The 21,333-nt window shown below is 35.2% G+C and overlaps 1 protein-coding gene across 1 annotated transcript in view; it reads left to right on the forward strand.

Moving 5' to 3' along the window:
* Positions 1 to 21,333, forward strand: part of LOC140745602 (dystrophin, isoforms A/C/F/G/H) — a 630,858-nt gene that overhangs the window by 374,231 nt on the left and 235,294 nt on the right. The window lies entirely within an intron of this gene.

The following is a 21,333-nucleotide window of genomic DNA, read 5'->3' on the forward strand; positions in this document are numbered from 1 at the left end:
GAGAGATCCGAGGTTCAAATCCCAGACACCTACCTCTGATTTTTCAAAATTATATGCGTATTAGAAATTAATTGTCACTTGCTTAAACGGTGAAGGAAAACATCGTGAGGAAACCTGCATTTCTGAGAAATCTTAAAAAAAAGTTTTCAATGGTATATGAAGTCTATCAATACGCACTTGGCCAGCGCGGTGGACTATGGCCTAATCCTTCTTATTATGAGAGGAGACCCGTGCCCAGCAGTGGGACAGTAATGCGTTGATGATGATAATGATGATGATGGTGATGGATGCGATTGGGGTAGACAAGAACGCAAAAACCCTGCCTCAACTCTGCATAGAAATCTTAATTTGTCATCATAAGATATTTGCCTGACTGGTCAGTGTATGGTAACTGTACCACCATACAGGTTGTTCCTTAAAGTCCCTTACTATGGTCCTCTTACTCATTAATTTTCTAATTCGTATTCTTACCGCTACAAAGTATCTCGTTGAATATATTTTCATTTCAACAGTCTACTAAATATCCGTATGTTATAAAAGTTTGGTAGCTCTTGCTTTATAAAAAATTGGTAGAAGTTCTTATGGTATAAGAAAGAAATAGGTTGTTTGCCTTCGTCAACCTACCACCGTACAATACCTACCCTTACCAGGAGTTTTTACGTTTTTACAAATATGACTGTTTTAGTATTTGTTTACGTATTTGCCCATACAATTTCTAATCAGCGCCCCTAGCGGATTGTATCAGAACTATAGAGTCAGTAACGTAACATTAAATGTCTATATTGACAAAATGGTGCTATATGTTTTGTCTCGCTTTTTTGCGAATATGTGAGGTAGAAAAAAAGACTTGAGCACTTACTTATTGTTACGTTTACTCTTATTGTTATCTTACGGAACAGAATAATGGATTGAGTAGTAACGTAAAATTGTGGGATGTTTTGAAAGCTCATAGTAAGGGCACAGGATAAATATAGCAACGCTGTGATCTCCTAAGAAACCTTTATTTGGGAATGAATACATAATTCAAAGCGGCTTATACGAGTATTTCTATTTCACTGAAGACATTTTATTTAATTTCCTTAGCTAACGACAAGAACCCAAACAAAATGATTTATATAAAAAATGTTCTGATATTTAATAATATACCGGCTTTTTCTTATTAACTTGTTAGAGAAAAGTCAAGGTCTTTGTATAATAGATTTTCTTCTTTCCTTTTCATAAAAACGAGGGTAAATGACCCCTAGTTTTTCACTATTCACTCTTCCTATACGTTAAGACGCTTATTGTATCGTGGACACTAAAAAAGCGAAAACAAACGAAAAAACAAGCAAAGTTCCCACAATGGAGGCTTCGCGCTCAGACCGGAAGTGGGGTACCTGCGGGAAACGGAAGTGCGACCCACTAATGACGCTCGCAGCGCCATCTATGCTGTTTCGATTTTACGGGAAATAAAAAGATTGCGTCGGCGTCGCTCGCATTGATAAATTATTTTCACATGTTTGGGAGTGTTCTAATATTTTTTCGTATTCGTCTAGCTCTAGGATTTTAAATTTTGGGAGACAATTCAATTTTTTCGAACAAATTGTTGATGTATGCAGGTACGGTGTACTAACAATTTAAAGGTACAACCTACTTGTAGTCTACTATCCTTTATTTGTCTTATTTTGAAAATATTTTGAGTAATTTTATTAAATGCGTATTTAAGTGATCTATGAAATTCAGTGTTAAGCTTTTTTTTTTTTAAAGAAATCGAAATCCTCATACGAAACGAAACAAAAATTTCAAATTCTATCGTGATATAGAGATGACAGATGACGATGTAGAGATGTGCCAATATTTTGGAAAAATAACAATTTGACAGCACTTCTTTGAAAGATTTACTTCGTATCTCAATATAGCATCTATAATTTTAGAATGAATATTACATTGATTGGTACGTTTGTTATAGAAGTATACATTCTGCGAATACAAATATAATAAGAAGGGAATTACAAATGAATTGCGAACAAATAATCATATAAACGAATCAGTTCCATTTGGCGTGAAGTGATTGATTGAACCTGTTCGATTCAAGATGTCGTCGGATTGGCGAACGATTGCTATTGACAGCGCGATGAACGAATGATTTCTTCGTTTATTTTTTTTGTCTGCGAAATGGAATATGTCGTATTATGTCACAGATTTTTATTTTTAGATAAATTGTGATTATTATACCATTCATGTCCTACTGCTGGGCCTGAATTTTCGAAATATTTGCGAGGATTTTGGCCATAATCTTAGTTTAATAGATGCGTTTATCTTTGTGAATGTTACAGAAAATTTCAAAAGATTTTCTTTTGTTTTTCTTTATGGTTGTAGCAAGTAATCTTTGTTAATTTGTAAATCGCGTGATTGTATTTTTTTTAAACAAAACCACTGTACGAATTTCTCTCAATCTAAAAAACAAACATGTGCTATGTTTGTTTTTTATTTTCAAACGATGGTAGAATTATTTGTGGTGTAACTATTGTGGTACCGTCGCCAATCCTGTTTCTACTTTATTAAGTAGAGAAGAAGTGTTATTATGGCCGCTGTGTTCTGATGTAGTAAAGGAGACATATTCATCTTCAGAAATAGAAACGTATCTGAACTAGTACTCTAATCACCTGAGATTGATCACATAAGTCCATGGGCAGCACCTGCCACTTACCATCAGCCTGCATGCACATTTTCTATTGTATGTTTATTTGCTAAAAACTACTGTAGCAGCAACAATCTGCCAAGACATTTTTTATATTCATTTATCAAAACATATAATTTTAATATTTTATCTGTTTGTTTCAGGTAACGCATCTTTCACATCTAACAACCCTATAGATACATTGGCCTGATCATCGTCTCTGACAAAAGGTAGAATAGTTGCGTAAGAACGAGCCTAATTACAGGAAGCCATTCCCTTATACGTTTCTTTCTTGGGCAACCTTGACCTGTTTCTATCGTTAGTTTCTTATATAATGGCTCTCTGCTTTTTGCAGAGCTAATGGGGGCTTAACTTGTGAAATTACTTACGATATCTTTAACGTTCACACGTGCATACGGAATGTACTTAGTTAATTTGACTAAAAAAGGTTCATATATACCTACAGACACAAGGCGTTTCAGACACGTGCGCTGGCAGACAAAACAGTATTCTGTAATACATTGTTGTGTTTACATATTTATATCTCCGGTAGCAACTGTATATAGGAAAAATACAAAAATATAATTTTGCCTGCCACGGCCCGAGTTTGACACGTTAAATGTCTGATACAAACTGGGCGTAACACCTGACAAGAAATTTACTTTTAGAATACCAAAAAGACTTCAATCGACCTCTGAACTATTCACATACGCTCCGGGATTCAAACAAGTTCGTGCAAGAAGTGCCCACAATTCAATCGAGCAAACTTTTCCTGACTAACGAGGCAACATGGTCCCGCGGGAGTGGACGTCCGTTAGCGTTACATGTCTGGCCGAGTTTGGGCTCCGGAGACATGTTCTGGGCACGGCCAGCTATGTAATCTGCATGGTTATTTCACTTCGGGGGATTTAATTTTACATGCGGTCGAAGTAGCAGTATGTGAATAGTTAATTTGGCTATTATGTTACTGGAAGTACTACTTGCAACTTTAAACGTGTAATACTTGTTAACGTATTATTTCTATAGGACAACAAGTAATATTGCTAAATTATCTTATTCAAATAAATTTTGACTTGAAATTTTAGGCGATAAATTATTTTTTTCCATTTTTCCATAATTGAAAGTTTTAAAATGTTTAGGCATCTTCATACTTTTTTATACTTTTTTTATGAATTTTGTGGCGCAAAATGTCACGTGTTGTTTAGACACTCACTTTAAATACTTTGTCCAATTTAATAATCTATATTTTATGAATTGTTATAAAATTGCTGTTTTAAAGGTGGTAGAACCCTCTGTGGTTCGACTCCGGCAACACCACCGCCACACCTATTTCTGCTTAATAACCGCAGTAACTATTTATTAATCTGTGCTAATAACAGCAGTGTTAGGCGCTGCTGTGTTCCGTTTTGAAGGGTGTGGTAAGGGATTATTCTACTTACAATTGAACCCTATTAAAAACGTTGGGACATGTTATATTCCTAATTTACTTAAACTGATACATGATATGCTTGTTATGCATATTTATCTTAATTTGTACCTTACCATTGGTAATCATCAATTACATAGTGAGATTTAGGTGACTTTTTGGTGAGATTGTTTCACATGCTGTAGGATTTTGGAAGTTCTTATAAAGTTTTTCTACATAAACGAAATCACTGAAGCGTTTGAAAATTTTAGAGACTTCTAAATATATAATTATACTTAACATGTCAAAATCTGTTGGATAATACTGTACCATCTTGTTGCTTGATTACATGAGTAAATAAATTCCACACTAGGATTTTGTTTTGAAAACGAAAACACACACATAAGTATGTACTCGTAAATCTTATATATAAAATTCTCGTGTCACAATGTTAGTTACCGTATTCCTCCAAAACGGCTTTACCGATTTTCACCAAATTTTATATGCATATTCAGTAGGTCTGAGAATCGGCTACTATATATTTTTCATACCCCGAATTGATAAGGGTTGTGAATTGATATGGCAACGCAACGTTTCCCGGGTCAGCTAGTTATATCTAAATTCATGGATTACCTATGTGTTTGGCCAGATGTCGAACCCGTTACCTTCTGAATATACGTCAAGTGCATTAAATAATCCGGCGTAAAAATAAGATAACTTAAATAGACTGTTCTTGACCACGAGACTTACGACGTTGACTATTTCACTTAAAATCTTTTCATAAAAAAATAAATTCTAAAACCAGAGGTAGTGTCTTTAAAGAAATATGCATAATGCACCGTGACTTAGACCAACCACAAAGCATTGTGACGCTAAAATGCTGCAACCACTTACAGAATGGAACGCTTTACTACAAGAATAAGGTACATTATTGCGTACCAAAAAAGTTAAAGCAACATTTTAGTAACAAACTATTTTAAAGCTTAAACTTTACATTTTAGGTTTATTTTTCGCTGTTGAGTTCCTAAATGATAGAGCTGATTAAAGATATTCTGATAAAATTGCCCAAACGATAGTGAACCTTACAGTTTAGTTCATAAGGTTGAATTTAGTTTAGTTAGGAGTTATAAATTCAATTTAGTGGAACATCATAATTTCATGTACTGTTTTAAGGCTTTTGATGAGCCTTATTCCGTTGTAATAAGGATTTGATTCGTGAGGCTCTCAAGGATTTATGGTTGCACGTACTTCATACGAAGTTTATTCCTCATATGCCTTCATGTTATTAGTATGATAATATCTGACACAAACTATACTAATAAATGTTATTACAGTTGTAAATGTTGTTTGTGACAGCCCTGATTTATTTCATTACTCGCATTATATACGGGTAATGATATAACCTCACATACTGTTTTGTACCTATGGTTCGACTCCGGCGGCACCACCGCCACACCTATTTCTGCCTAATAAAAACAGTGTTTTGTTGTCTTCTGGTTTGAAGGGTGTCATACTTATCCGAGGTGTTTCAACTTAGTCCCCAGGGTAGCGGCGTATCTGTGGCCTACCTCAAGTAAATAATCTTATCTGGCGTTGATTATACTTGTCCATGGGCGGTCGAGGCGAGTCAGGGTCGAGTTCCATTAGGCTGTCATTGCCTTGCTAATTGCAAGTATCTCAAGCTGATTGTGAAGATAACTTGAAAAGCACAATCATATAATTCTAACTTAAGGTGGCCTTAAAAAAAACACTTAGCGTTATTATCTATGCCCCTTAATTTACTCACTTTCTTGCAAAGACAATATCGCAATCAGTGGTCCGGAACCCTCATTAGATGGTCCATTTCCGGACAGAACCGGAACGTCCGGTTGCAAGTGGGTCCGGACAATTTGCACGAAAGATACGAAAGGCCTACGGTCGAAATAACTGAGATAGTGTTCTTAAGTTGAGTCTAAAGTGATTTAGGTACTTTCCGGTTGTGTACTCATTATTCTGGGTTTAAATGTTATTGTTAATCTTCTATAATATTCGCTAATTGAGCTAAAGTTAGTTAAAGCGGCTAATAATAAATGAGGACTTTTGTCTAAAGATGTTATTACATCTAGTTATTACATGAAATCGGATCGAAGATTGGTCACAGATGAGTCGCTACTCCTAAAGGTTAAGTTGTGTAAGCTCGTTATTCCTGAAATACTATTTTATTAGGGGTGTGCGAATAATTCGAACTTACGAATTATTCGTTCCGAATCGAATATTAATATTCGATTCGAAACTCGAATCGAATAATTCGAAAATTCGAATTATTCGAAAGTTCCCGAATAATTCGAAAAATTTCGAATAATTCGAAAATTTTCGAATAATTCGAAAATTTTCGAATAATCCGAAAATTTTTGAATAATCCGAAAATTTTTGAATAATTCGAATTTTTTCAGGGTTTCTTATTTTCAATTATGGCATGAACTAGGGAAAAGTTGAAAAAAAATTTTTTCACAAAATGGCGACTGCTTGAATAAAAAAATTGTTTTTGTACTTTTTTTTTGACTTTTTCGATTTTTTTAAAAATAGTAAAAATTGAAATTTGGGGATGATCCTATTCTTGTATTGTTAATAAATAACTTATAAAAAAATTGATGGTAAAAATATTGATTGCCTTTTTTTACGGCACTTCAAAAAATTACCTGAAATTCATGCTTCTAGACTAGAATACCCCCTTAATTCGCGAATTATTCGAAAACTTTCGAATTATTCGAAATTTTTACGAATTATTCGAAATTTTTCGAATTATTCGAAATTTTTCGAATTATTCGAAGAATTTCGAATAATTCGAAAATTCGAATTATTCGATTCGAATTTCGAATCGAATATTGATATTCGATTCGATTCGATTCGAACGATATTCGCACACCCCTATATTTTATATAATAAAAGATTTAATTACAACTCCATTATTTATTTTCTCTGACAAATCGTTCCATGCCATCTTATTCTCTAAAAAACATAACATCCTTCTTTGTTTTTATATCTATAGTTTCCCGCTACATTGCTTCTCACCAGCAATTAAATAGACTCTTATTAACATAAATTAACTAAAAAGTATTGTTATAAAAATATACCCTTGCAATCGACCGTCCTGACATCGTGAGCGTCCCCGGCACACGACGCCAGGTGGCAACCTAATAAACACTCTTACAGTTGGAATGACCACTCTTTACACAAGAATCAGCTCTTAACTCTGTCATTTTAAGGTAGTTGTATTGACATTCAAAAAGTGCTCTGTAAAGAACCTATTTTGAATAAAAAAAATGGATTTGATATAAATGGGTAAAGTTAACGCAGTCGAACAATAAAGGTTTCTACCAACTAGGCAGGGACACAACGCGTATACCTATTACAGATAATATATTAAACAATTCAAGAATTCTATTCGTGTAATTCAGTAAATATTCATAAGCGGGAAACAGTTAATGCGCTCAAGAATAATGATCTGCCTTATTAAAACTTATTAAGTAGGAAAGTTATTAGTGAAGTTTAACTAAGTTTTAATGAGAGCGAACATTAGGATCGCTCCAACTCGCTCCGTCAGCTCAAAATTGTATATATTTTGGTGTTTTCGAGAAACTGCTAGTTGACTTCTTGAGGCATTTAGCGTTTAGTTCGGTAAAGGCGAGACACTGACGTGTTGTAGATGTTTTAACTTAGTCCACGCAATGAAAAGCTGCGGTTAATTTTCGATTAGACTCTTGTCTCATCTGGGGTTGATTACTCGTGTTTATTTGAAGGTGGTAGAAGTCTTTGTGGTTCGACTCTGGCGGCATTGTCGCCACACCTATTTCGCCTAATTACAGAATGTTTAACGCTGCTATGTTCTGGTTTGAAATGTGTAATAAGTGAGACATACTTTTGCGAGGCGGTCCAACTTAGTCAAAGGCAGCAACACATCTGTTGCCAACCTCACATAGGAATCTAATCTTATCGGGGATTGATTACATATGTCAATGGGCGGCAGTAGCCACTTACGTGCGTTTGCTATATTTTAAGAAATGATCCTAAACAATTTCAATTCGAATATAATATTAGTGTAATATAATAATGCCCTCGTCTGGCAAGTTGGCGCACCTGCGACGTCCTACACAGCTGACGTCGCGACGCCGTCGCTCGCACTTCGCCGCTTCGGTGGAGTTGGTCCGTACCCTTGAATAAGTTAGGTTGATTTCGAAAAATATGTTGATTGTGCATGAAAGACTTCTTTTACGTTTATTTTTCAAATGTAATTTTCATCCCAAATAATATATTATCATGCCTTGTCAATGTGAATCTTTATTATCAATAGGTTCTCTCCTGATTGTGGACTATTTCCTCAGGCATAAAAGTATAGGCTTTAAATATTTTAAGAAAATTAGGGAGAACTATCAGATATGCAGATTCCCTCACAATTACCCCCTTCACCGTTGAGATTGTATTGTATTATCCAAGTGTAACATTAGACGTTTTTGTGTTGCTATACCGACCGAAGAAACAGTCCCCATACTGGAAAATCACTCCTTAGTGAAACCTGCAGCGTTCAATTAAGTAGAGTATTTTTTTAGGATATTTTCTAACAACCCATACATTCATACACGTTCGGCAATTTTAACGTGAATTTCAATTTTGTTGAGTTGGTCTTCGCGAGCTACGGTACTATTCAGGAGAATGAAATATCCAACTAAATTAGGAATATGATAAAATGTCCGTCTAGCAAGTTGGTACGCAGCTGCTGCAGACTCGATATTGTCACTCGCACTTAACTTTGGGGCACAAGAAGTTTGTTGAATAAATTATGTTCATTTTGGAACGTTATTCAGCCCAAATTAGGCGTGGTTCGAGCGGCATCCTACTATCAGTACATTTGCAAGCTGATTTGTTTCAAGAGTTCGACAAAGGTGTACTCTCGTAAGCTCCAGTAGAAAAAATACATTTGATGTAGTCATCAACAACCCATTATTGTCCCACTGCCGGGCACGGGTCTCCTCTCATAATGAGAAGGATTAGGCCATAGTTTTTTTTCAGGTATGCAGGTTTCCTCACGATGTTTTCCTTCACCGTTTAGCAAGTGATAATTAATTTCTAATACGCACATAACTTTAAAAAAATCAGAGGTGCGTGCTTTGGACCCCTCGATCGAGAGGAGGAGTTTCTTAACCACTAGGCTATCACTGCTTCTTTGATGTAGTAGTCAATTTTAAATGTAGACTTAAAATTTTTTAGACATCCTTTATCTATGGTTATAAAATTGAAAATTAAATCTGTCAAACATGGCTGCCGTTTTTAACACGCTTTTATTAGCTTCAGACGTATGTATGTTGGTATGTTGGTATGTTGGTATGTTAGTATGTTAGTATGTAACGGAATCTTTCAACATGATTTTAACCCCCTTCAAAACGTCGGATTATCCCGAAATTTGGCATACTTATTAAGGACCGATGACAATTCAATATTTTAAACATTAATAGTTTTGTACCATTGTCCTTATCAACATCCTCTGGATTAACGATTTTCGAGGCGAGATTTTTCAAACACCTTCAGCAAAGTTCATCGCAACTTTAGATTGCAAATAATAATTATTGCTATTTAGTTTCAATAGGCGTAACTTTTATATCGTGATTTTTAGTTTAGAAAATAATAATGTTATTTCCCTATAACTCAAATGTTCTGAAACATATCTATAATGCCCTCTTGTAGAATGATTTTTAGGATTCCGTACTCAAAGGTTAAAACGAAACCCTCTGCGGTCTGTTCGTCTGTCGTTGGGCTTTATCTCTTAAATCGTAATAGATAGACACTTGATTTTTTTACAAACGATGAATAATGGTGGTCGCTATAACGAGAAATACTAAAAATTAATAAATAATTATAGTTCAAAAAACTAAAAAACACGCTTTTATGATAAAATCACCTAAAAGCGTGTTTTTTAGTTTTTTGAACTATAATTATTGTTTATTGCATTAGTTGTCTTAATTAAAGAATATTTAAATGTATATATGCACGCAACTTTATTAATAAAGTAATTAAATATTATTGCAGAAAGATTAAATATAAATAGTAAAATGTAATTGCTAGCTAAAATATCTTATTCTGTGGTTAAGGCCGATCCATAAACAAGATATTGTTACGCCATCTCTGATCTCATTGAACACTAAATAGACATTTCCTAACGTAACTCACGCCATCGCCACTAGATGGCGTAGTCTCCTAAAATATATCAATATATTACAGTCCGTAAAACACTTTATAATAATAAAAACTTTATTATAATAATAAAACTCTATAAAATAGTTGATATTAAGTTTTAATAATGTTCGCGGACGTTAAATCGACTTTAAAAACATTTTTACTACATCATTAAAGTAACCGTAGCGTCCACACTTATAGCGTTTCTATACTACTAGCTTCCTATTATTAATATCTTATTCACTATCAATAAAGAAATTTATCTAACAAACATTGGTTTTAGGTAGGTACTCCACCGTCAATCCATCAGTGTCTCATTGCTGGGCACGGGTCTCTTCGCAAATTGAGGCGGATTAGTCCACAGTGCACCGCGCTGGCCAAATTCGACTTGATTTTTCACATGCTTTAAAAAACTTCTTTTAGAATTCTCAGACGTTTAGGTTTCTCACAATGTTTTCTTTCACCATTTAATCAAGTGATGATTAATTTCTACTACGCACGTAAATTTGACAAATTAGGGATGTGCGGCTGGGATTCAAACCTCGGTCGGTCTATTGAGAAGCCGAGTTTCAACCACTAAGCTAAAATTACATTTAAAGGTGGTAGAACCCTTTGTGGATTGACTCGGCGGCACCACCGCCACACCTATTTCTACCTAATAATTGAATTAATTATTACTTGCTTAAACGGTGAAGGAGAAAATCGTGAGCAAACCTGCATACCTGCGAAAACAAAAAAGAAAAAAAAAAGTCTTTGAAGGTATGTAAAGTCCACCAATCCGCACTTGGCCAGCGCGGTAGACTATAATCTAATCCTTCTCATTATGAGAGGAGACCCGTGCCCAGCAGTGGGACAGTAATGAATTGCTGATAATGATGATAATGTACCTATCAGTGAGATAAATAATAAGCCAAAAAAAATGTTCTACAGATTACATCACAAATCCAAAACAAAACAAACACACACAGCATAGACAAGCAACAGACCAAATGTAAATGTAAAACACAGTTTTGAAATGAAAGCCCGAAAAATTTCCGCGATACATCCTCAGTATTAGGAGCGAGATCGCTATCAATACGAAACCAATCAGGTAAGTGGATCGTTTTTCACGGGATTTGCGGGGCGTGCCCGGTGTACGTTGTGTACTTTTCCAATACATTAAAAAGTACGACTGTCTGTTGGAGTAAAAACATCTATCGCGCGTGAAAGATCGGTGAGTAGTAGGGGATTCATATTTCCGGGGGTTTTAATCCATATTTCAAGATTAATTAAAATTTGAGCAGGACAGAATAAGTGATTTTTTGAATGATAGATTTTTTTTATAATATAGGAGTAATAGACGAGCATGCAGTCCACCTGATGGTAAGTGGCTACTGCCACCTATGGACATCTGTATTCAACCCCAGATAGGATTAGATATTCCTACCTGAGGTCTGAGCTGGAACGCCTTGGAAAAGTATGTCTCCCTTACCACACACTTTAAATCAGAACACAGCACCACTTTCACACTGTTATTATGCAGAAACAGGTGTGGCGGTAACGCCGCCGAAATCGAATCACAAAAGATTTTACCACCTTCAATATCGTTAAATACTTCAATATTATAAATAAAACGTATAATTGTACTCATATTCACAGAAACAGCAAAGTTAAACGTAAAACACAACTACAAACAAACTAACTAGCCGTGTTAATGAAGTGTAAAATCACAACATTAGCACCCAAGGACCCGCCCGGGTGCTAATAACGAATTAATATTCATCGTTTTGGACCCTATCTTCGAACCGGCGTTATTAAATTACCGCCCCGAGCTACCCTCTGTGTATTTGGGCCTCTGTCACCCCTTTATGATAGTAATGATTTTTAGTGGCGCCCGCTAATGGTGGGATGGAAGGCGTTGGTATTGAAAGTCAATATTAGTTGGTATTTTTTGGAATACTTTAATATTACCAATGGTATTCTTTTATTTTTTCTAATCTATTGTTGCTGTTTTTTTTTGTTTTTGTGTCTGTTCAATCTAATCTTAGGAATTAGTGAATCGATTTGAACTAAACTTTTACGAGAACATAGATGACTTTTTTAGGAAACTCTTCTAGGGAATAGGTAAAGGTAATGGGTAGCCGATTTATACGAAGTTGTTCATCTTCTACTCCTCATTTTAAAGAAAAACCACGCATAAAAGTAATTTATAGAAAATAGATAGAGTTAAGTTTAAGTAGAGTTTAAGAGTTAACATTGAATATTATTCAAATATATATTTTTTTCTGGGTTGGGTGTTTTTATATTAGTATTTGTTTGGCGATGGTATTTACGTCTACAATTTATTTAACAGTCATGTCTTATAAACAAATAACATTTTAATGTTAACAAAATTGAAAATAAATTCCTACGGAACCAATTCTTCTTAATTTGTTTACGTCGGTGCCATAATTCTCACTTACTCGGCAATATCGCGCGAATCAGTCTACACTCAGTCAGAATTAAGACAAATAATGCAGGTATGGCCTGAATATAAACGAATTCACTTGTGAATAAATCAGAATAAGTTTTATAACGCGTTTAGCTTTATAGATTGTATTTATTAGCTGTCTACAAAGTTAAGTAAGGGGACAGGTGGTTGGCAGTTGGATGGGTGACCGCTAGTGGCTAAACATATATCGTTAAAATTTGCGGTCATGCTGTTGGTGTGAAAAAATTCCGTCACAGATTGGCTTCAAACGCGTACCATTCTTCATGATGGGCTGTTAGTATTAATCAATCCTAGTCAATTTTTGCCTTCCAATGTTCTAAAAGACAATTATTTCCAGAAAAAATGTAAAATTTCAAACATTGTGGGACAAAAATTGGTTAATATTGATTATTTAATTACTTCTAAGTAAAGGATAGAATTTATACAACTAGACTAACACTGCCATACGTAATACATCTGTCAAAAATTAAGCCTACAAGATAAAAGATGAAGAAGTAATAATGATTTATGCTCGCTTTACCGCCATGCGCTAAAGCCATGTAAGAAGCTCCCTGATTCATGCAGAATTAATCGCTGGTAGAGTGAGATTCGAGAGATCCACTTCATCAGTGGAGTAGAAAGTGCTCAAAGAGCGCTTGATGTGGCCGAGTGCTAGGAGATAGGGTGGCCAGGCTTTCGACACAAATTGTTACATTGATGGAGATAACAAATTAAAAAACATTATAACACCTGTAATGTTTTTTGTTTGTCAATCAAAATGTAATACGCTATTTTATATAAAAAAATGCGTCTGATATAAAAACGCAAATATTTAAAACATCGGGCTTAAATTATTTTTAACTGTTTAGTTCGTTTTAAAAACAAGTATTTATTACTTAGCTTGTTTTTAAAAATATTTTTTTCTTTTGATTTTTTTCTAATAACAAAACAAAAATTCGACCTGAAGACTAGACTTGTGGAATATTTCTATTTTTTGGTATACCTTGTTTGGATTTTAATACGGAAGAGACAAAATACCTCTCGCTAAGATTTATTTTAAATTATATCAAAATTTGTTTCATTTGACGGGATATATCCCACAAAACCATACATCGTGGTCACCATACGCTTTGTATGCACACGATCGGACTACAAGACGAGCGGCCAGTGTACAGAATGCAATAAAGGGATTACCTCAATAGTGCGGGAATACTGTCCGGAATTGCTTTGTTAAGTGTAAACTTTGCTGAATTGCCTCACAACAATGGTTTGATACCTCAAGGCATGTTCTCTTGTAAAGTAGGTTAATAATATTATGTGACGATGTTCAAATTGGGCGACTTCACACACCTTTGGTCAAAGATCTCATGTTTTATTGTAATAAAATTGATTAACTATTTAAACAATTGAAATTATATTTAAATAGAAATAATACCCTTTATGCAAAATTTTAAATAATTAACTTAATCACCTTTGGTACTTAATATGGACAACTAGGATTTTTTTATTTTTGCATAATACAGAAGAAGCAGACGAGCATGCAGTTCACCTGATGGTAAGTGGCTACTGCCGCCCATGGACCTTCGTAATCAACCTCAGATAAGATAAGATTCCAACCTGAGGTCAGTGCCACTGCCACTTCTTAGTCCTCAGGCTAAGTTGGAACTCTTTGGATGATTATGTCTCCCTTACCATCCCTTCAAACCAGAACACAGCCAGCGCTTAACACTGCTGTTATGAGGCAGAAATACGTGTGGCGGTGGTGCCGCCGGAGTCGAACTACAGAGGCTTCTACAACCTTCTATACCATCATCATTCATTTATTTTCATCTTGGTCTTTATTATTTTGAATGTTACTACTGCTGTAGTTTTTATTAATAATTTTAAATGTAGTAAAACACTTTATGAGTCCACCTCAGGGAAATCCATTTCTATTTGCGCCTTATAAATGCAGTTTCATGTGTTACTTTATTCTACTTTGAGGATCGTGGCCAGTCTAAGATTGTTCTTTTTTAATCTATAAAAGATATCAAGTAGAATCACAATTCTATTTGAATTCGATTGCATATTATGTCCATGGACGGCAATACTTAACATCAGATGGAGTGTATGTTATTACTCTACTTCATTGAAAAAAAAATCTTCAAATTAATTTTAAAATCTCTCTCCTTTTTTCAACATAACAAATTTATAAAGGGGCATATAAATAGCATTCATTCATAATTCATTTATTCACTCATTCAATCAGTTTATTTTTCAAGAGAACAATTAACTTTCAAGATTTCAAAAGACATTCCCTTCCACCTCAATGAACCAAAAAGAATCATTAATAACACAACACTAATCCCTCTACACGCAATCTATAACAATCGTATTCCCAACTTTCCCTATTTCCCCCCTTGCCCTAATTAAGGGCGTATTTCGTCGCATTTCGTCAGAAAAACAGTATTGCCATCATTAGGGGCTCTCGGAGTTATTTCTCGTTATTTCTCGGCGACGACACTTTGTGAGATTGTGTCACTCCTAATTTTATGTGTGGACAAGTATATCGGACACATTAGTGTTAGTTTTGAAAGATTTCTGGAGTAACGTTGAGACAATAGATTGATTAATATGGTCGTGGTATTATTTTATTAGTGGTTATACCTAGTGGTCAGAAAGTTGGCCTCTTCGGGGATCCAAAATTCGAATCCCAGACAAAAACATTTGATTTTTCAAAGTTATTAATAAAAATTAAGATATTAATTAACACTTTCTTAAACAGTAAGGTATAAGTTCTTAAAAAAATCTCAAATAAGTGTGAAGTCTACAATCCGCACTCCCACAGCCTAATGCTCTCTCGCTCTGAGAGGAGATCCGTGCCCAGCATGGGTTAGGATGGCTACGAATATTATGTGACAGCACTGTTTTATATTGTTGATAAAAAAAAATCATAAAACAAAAGTCCAATTTAATTTTCAAAATCATTCAATCTAAAATTCCCAAAAGTTTTAATTGAAATAAAGGTATTTTTTTTCAAAAAACGCAAAGTCGAAACCGATATTATAATTAAAACAATAAACATTTTTTCGGACGCTAGTTATATTTTATGAATGGCTAGTGTTACAATATTAAATGAAATCGATACATCAACCAATTACCCCAAATACCTGTCCATGGTGTATAGGCACCATTGCGCCCACGGGTACAGGTATGGTGTGATGGCGAAACCATGAATGGGTGATGAGTTTGGAGATAAGAAAGTGGACCCTACTATTGGTTGGCTATGGTGTTTGCATTTCGATCGAGTTGTGATCGAGTGAGCTAAGCGAGTTACAAATTATTGAGGAATAATGTCAAGTAAGTCAAATAATAAAGATTAATGTCAAGTAATTTGTAACTTCGATTTCATAATATTTTAAGTGCTTAGTTGATGCATCGTTGAAGTAGGTACTCTGAGGTTTGAAGTTCTTGTCTCAAATGGACCTCAGAATCTACCTGATACACAAAAAAAAGTTTTCGATGTCCAACTACATTTTAATGATACAATTACATTTCTTTTCTGTCTGTCTCCTTCTGTAATATTGATACCCGTAAAAAGTACTTAAAGAACCATTGGAAACTCACTTATTGCGTAAATCGAGTCACTAGTCACTATGATTGATTTCGAAATCGACATATTTGTGAGAAAGTACACTTCTTAAAAATCGTGAGATACATTAGTAGTGGCAGCTGATCTTCATTCAAAAAGATGGTAGTGTGGGTGGCGCTGGTTCCGTTAAACATATGTGTGTATTTATGTGTGTTAATATGTGTGTATGTGTGTGTGTGTGTTTGTTTGATTCTCAGCTATCGGTTATACGTTCGCATCGACTTGTAATGTTGATTTAATCGGTACTTGTATCTCAGCAAGGCACAAATTTCGACTAAATTTAGTCCTTATTCATATAAAAATAAGACTAAGTGACGTGTCTTCATCATATGATTGTGTCATAGTATTCAGTTATGGTGTTTGGCTATTTGGAGACTGTCGACAGGTTTTAAGATTCTATAAAGACATTGTAAAGAACGTAATGGTGGTGCATATGTACCATAGCCATGCTAATGAATTAGCCATGCTGTGTGGTCTAGAGGCTCTCTTTCCCTCTTTTCTTCGCTTTTTCATGCGAAGATGAGATGATTGCTGAGATTAACTACCGCGGTTTCTCAACCTACCAGTGACAGTGAGGCTGATATCCATGTGTAAACCATGTACTTCATGTACTAATTCGAAATTGACAAATTTTCAATTTTTTTAGGCAAAGGCTAGGAGTGAATATGAATAAGGTCAAAAAGGATGTGTCTGGCATAAAATCTTCTTATTTAAGAAAGGCTGATTCCCAGCAAGGAATAAGGACTAGAGGCATAATGAGATTTACGTTACTGCCTAAGAAGAATTTCACAATTTGTTAACTTGAAAAGCGGCATTATAATCGATTTATCAATTCAATTCTCGAACTCTCGAAAAACTAAATTGTAACCAAAAGCAACAGCAAATCACTATGTAGTGACACATTACCGAGAAAAGACACGTGTAAGTATAGTTTCAAGAGCTTACATAAACTTTTGAAATCATACAAGACAAGTGTGTCAGTAAGATTTATGCCCAAGCGCATTGGCTTCATGTCGTGGGAATTCTTGTATCTTTAGTAAAAGCAGCACTTTGCGTTTGTTTTACTTGTATGTAAACGCTTGCATTTATTTATGATGTTTGGTTATGGTCCCAAAGGTGTTATGTACCTACGTTTTAAGAAGGTATAATCCTTTGTGAATCGATTCTGGACGTACCACGGCCACACCGATTTCTGCTTATAATAGCGGTGTTAACCGCTGCTATCTTCCGCTTTGAAGGGTGCGGGTGCTTTTTAGGGACACTTACTTATCCGAAATGTTCCAAGTTACTCAGGGGTAGCAATGCATCTGTGGCCAACCTTAGTTACGGCACTTATCTTATGTGGGGTTAGTTACAAATGTCTATGAGCGGCTATAGCAACTTACCATTAGGTGGATTGGATCCTTATTTGCCACTTCAGTGTCATTTTTTTTTATATCTATGAGCATTCGAAGATCCACTGCAGCATAAGCGTCCCTTAATTTACGCCATTCAGACGGGTCCTATATGCAGTGGTTAAGAAACTCGGCCTCTCGTTCGAGGGGTACGAGGTTCAAATCCCAGGCACGCTCTCTCGCACCTCTGATATTTCAAAAAAAAAATGTGTGTATTAGACATTAATTGTCACTTGTTTAAACGGTGAAAGAAAACATCGAGAGGAAACTTGCATACCTGAGAGATTTATAAAAAAAAATCTCAATGGTATATCAAGTCTACCAATACGCACCTAGCCAGCGCGATGGACCATGGCCTAATCCTTCTCATTCTGAGAGGAGACCCGTGCCCAGTAGCGGGACAGTAATGGGTTGACGATGATGATGAAACGGGTTCTATGATCGGATTTGTCAAAGGCCAGCTATGTTATTCAGGTCGCCAGTTCATCTGGTCTGATGTAGATCTTCTGTTTAAGCGTAGTCGCCACTTCAGGACCTATCTTCTTCATGGATTGCCAGTCCCTCCACTACAACTACCACTTTGAACTACCAATTTTGAGAACTAATATCGAATCTACTTCACAATCTACAAATCAGAATATACCAGTACTACATTACTATTATAAGTGGTGTCTCTTCAATCGAACGAACAGACTCCTACTAGTTTCTAAAATTAATAAAAATTAGACATAAGTATATACGATTATAGTTCGTAGTTAACAATACAAACAGGTTGTGCAGTAGGCTTTGAAGGCGAATGCCGTTACAGCTATCATTAACCAATCTAATAATCGGGCTTGTCGTTCAATTATTAATAATCGGAAATCGTTGATATTACTATTTGTGTACAAGACTTGGATTAATTTTACTATTATCAATTTAGAAAAGAATAATTATAATCGTTTATATTAAAACTTAAAAATAATTGCATATCGAATTGTAGGACATTTAGCTAAATGTCCTACAATTATAGCTGTAGTCTCATATTTGTATTAGGATTTTTTCGTACCCGAAGGATCTTAGGAATAAAAAGTATATAAAAACACTCCTATATAAAAATACCACGTTATATCTAAATATCAAGTTAATCCATGAACTAGTTTTCGAGTTTTGCGGTTACAAACACAACTACAAATTTTTATAAAGATATCACAAAATAAATTATATTTTCTCCACTCAACCATGTATCTCAGTGTAATTCCATTAAGAATGAATGAAAGAAACAACATTTATTTGCCCACCTCCATACCTAATGTTTTCACTTGTTTCAAATTCAACGGTGGAAAAAAATTACGCATTTTTATACGCAAGACGATGCTTTTACTGAAATTAAACCTTTTAACAAGATATCTTGGTAGAGTTTCTAAACTGCGGTTGTTTCAAGGCGCTCTACAATGCTCTACATTGTTCAGTTGTGAAGTTATTTAGAGTGAAGAATTTCATTAACGAACATTGGTTGAGCGAGAAATGCTTTTAGAAATCAGTGATCTATTTATTTTATATTGTGATGTGATAATAAATGTACATAGAGTTGGGTATGAAGTAATTATTTTATATACAATATTATTATTATAATAGGAATACATATTGCAAGTCAATTTCAAAATCTTAATTAAACTACGTTCTTATTCGATGCATTCTTACGAAGTAAGGAGACTTACTTCTAGCACACCTATTGCTGCCTAAATTGAAGGGTTTCTTAGGGGTTGTTAAGGGTTTCTGAGGAATTGTTCCAACTTAGTCCTTAGGGGTAGCGACGCATCTATGGCCATTTTCTGGTAAAACTCCCAATATCTGGGATTGACTACAGATATCCATGGGTACCAATGGCTACTTACCATCAGGTTGACTGAATGTTCATTTGTTAACTAATATCATTGGAGAATTGTATTGGATTTTTCTGACCTTCCAACCGTACCCAAAACAATAAGTAGAGATAGGCACAATTTAATCTCAAAGAATTTGTTCGTGACACTATCTGCTAGGCTATGTTAAGTTCAACCGAGGTCGACCATAAGCAACCTTGTAACAGCTGTCATTAGCAAAAAATTGGCCTTACCCCAAGGTCGACCACCCCATCTAGAACCTTCACAGGATTATGTGCCGTATTACCGCGTTATAAGGGATAGAACTGCTTGTTTTATTTGTTATTGAGACTAAGTATAGGTAATGCATGTTTCATGTACATAATTTGTTTGATATTGTATAATGTTTGTAGTTTTGTTGTTTGTAATGGAATTGAAGTACCAATGGACTGCTGTATGATGACCAGTTGGTAGTAAGCGGTCACTGCTGGATTAAGGCAGTGATAGCCTAGTGGTTAAGAAACTCGGCCTCTTGATAGAGAGGTCCGAGCTCAAAACCCAGACACGCACCTTTGATCAAAGTTATGTGCGTATTAGAAATTAATTATCACTTGCTAAACGGTGAAGGAAAACATCGTGAGGAAACCTGCATACCTAAGAGATTTATAAAAACAAATTAAAGGTACGAGTATGTGAAGTCTACCAATACGCACTTGGCCAGCGCGATGGATTATGGCTTAGTCCTTCTAATTATAAGAGGAGGGCCGTGCCCATCAGTGGGACAGTAATGGGTTGATGATGATGATGCTGGATATTTGTCATATGTAATCGATCTTATAATTGTTTTTTTAAGCAATGAAAGTAACAGGCGAACATATAGTTCAATTGATGGTAAATGACTACTGTCGGTGATGGATATCTGTAACCGGCCCCAGATAGGATTAGAGTCCTACCTGAGGTCGGCACACGTAGCTATCCCAAAAGACTAATTTAAAACACTTCGACAAAATTATTTCTTACCATACCCTTAAGACACAAGAACACAATAGCACTCAACACTAACATTAGGCAGAAATAGGTGAAGCGGTGGTGCCTCCTGAGTCAATCCCTTTGAATCTAGTCTGAAAACTAATAGAAAATCAATACTACTACTAAACACATTTAAAATCAAAGAATTCCACTAAAAGATACGGTTCTCGCTAATAATTACATCGGCTAATTACGAATAGCAATTAGCACATCGCCACCGCCGTAAAACAAGGGTTGGGGCGCAGTTATCGGGGTGGAAATGTCTTTGATAAAAATATTAAAGTGGGGGAAATTTTGCTTTGTAACTACATACGTTTAAGAATTATGTTTTGGGTTTATTTTTGACGTTACATGTTAAAATTATATTTCGTTTATTAACTAATTGGAACTAATTTGGATCGCTTATAACACTGAAATTATTTTTGGAAAACAAAATGTTTATCTTTTATGTTGGATATCACCTCGTCTATAACTAAATAATACGTATTTTCCCATCTTGACTCAATTTTAGTAAAATTGTGCGACTATGCAGCCTACCTATGAGCAAATGGTCTGTCTCTCTCTGTAATCAACCACAAATAAAAATAAAGTACTACCGAAGATCAGCCTCGGATGCGTCGTTACCACTGAGAACTAAGTTGGAATGCCTCGTATACTTGTCTCTTACCCACCCTTATCTTTAGAATTATAACGCACCAGCGTTAAAGGCAGGAAT

The sequence above is a fragment of the Epargyreus clarus genome, unplaced genomic scaffold (assembly GCF_041222505.1).
Source record: "Epargyreus clarus isolate Ecla_fem2 unplaced genomic scaffold, WU_Ecla_fem_2.2 ptg000010l, whole genome shotgun sequence".
NCBI classification, from domain to species: Eukaryota; Metazoa; Arthropoda; class Insecta; order Lepidoptera; family Hesperiidae; genus Epargyreus; species Epargyreus clarus.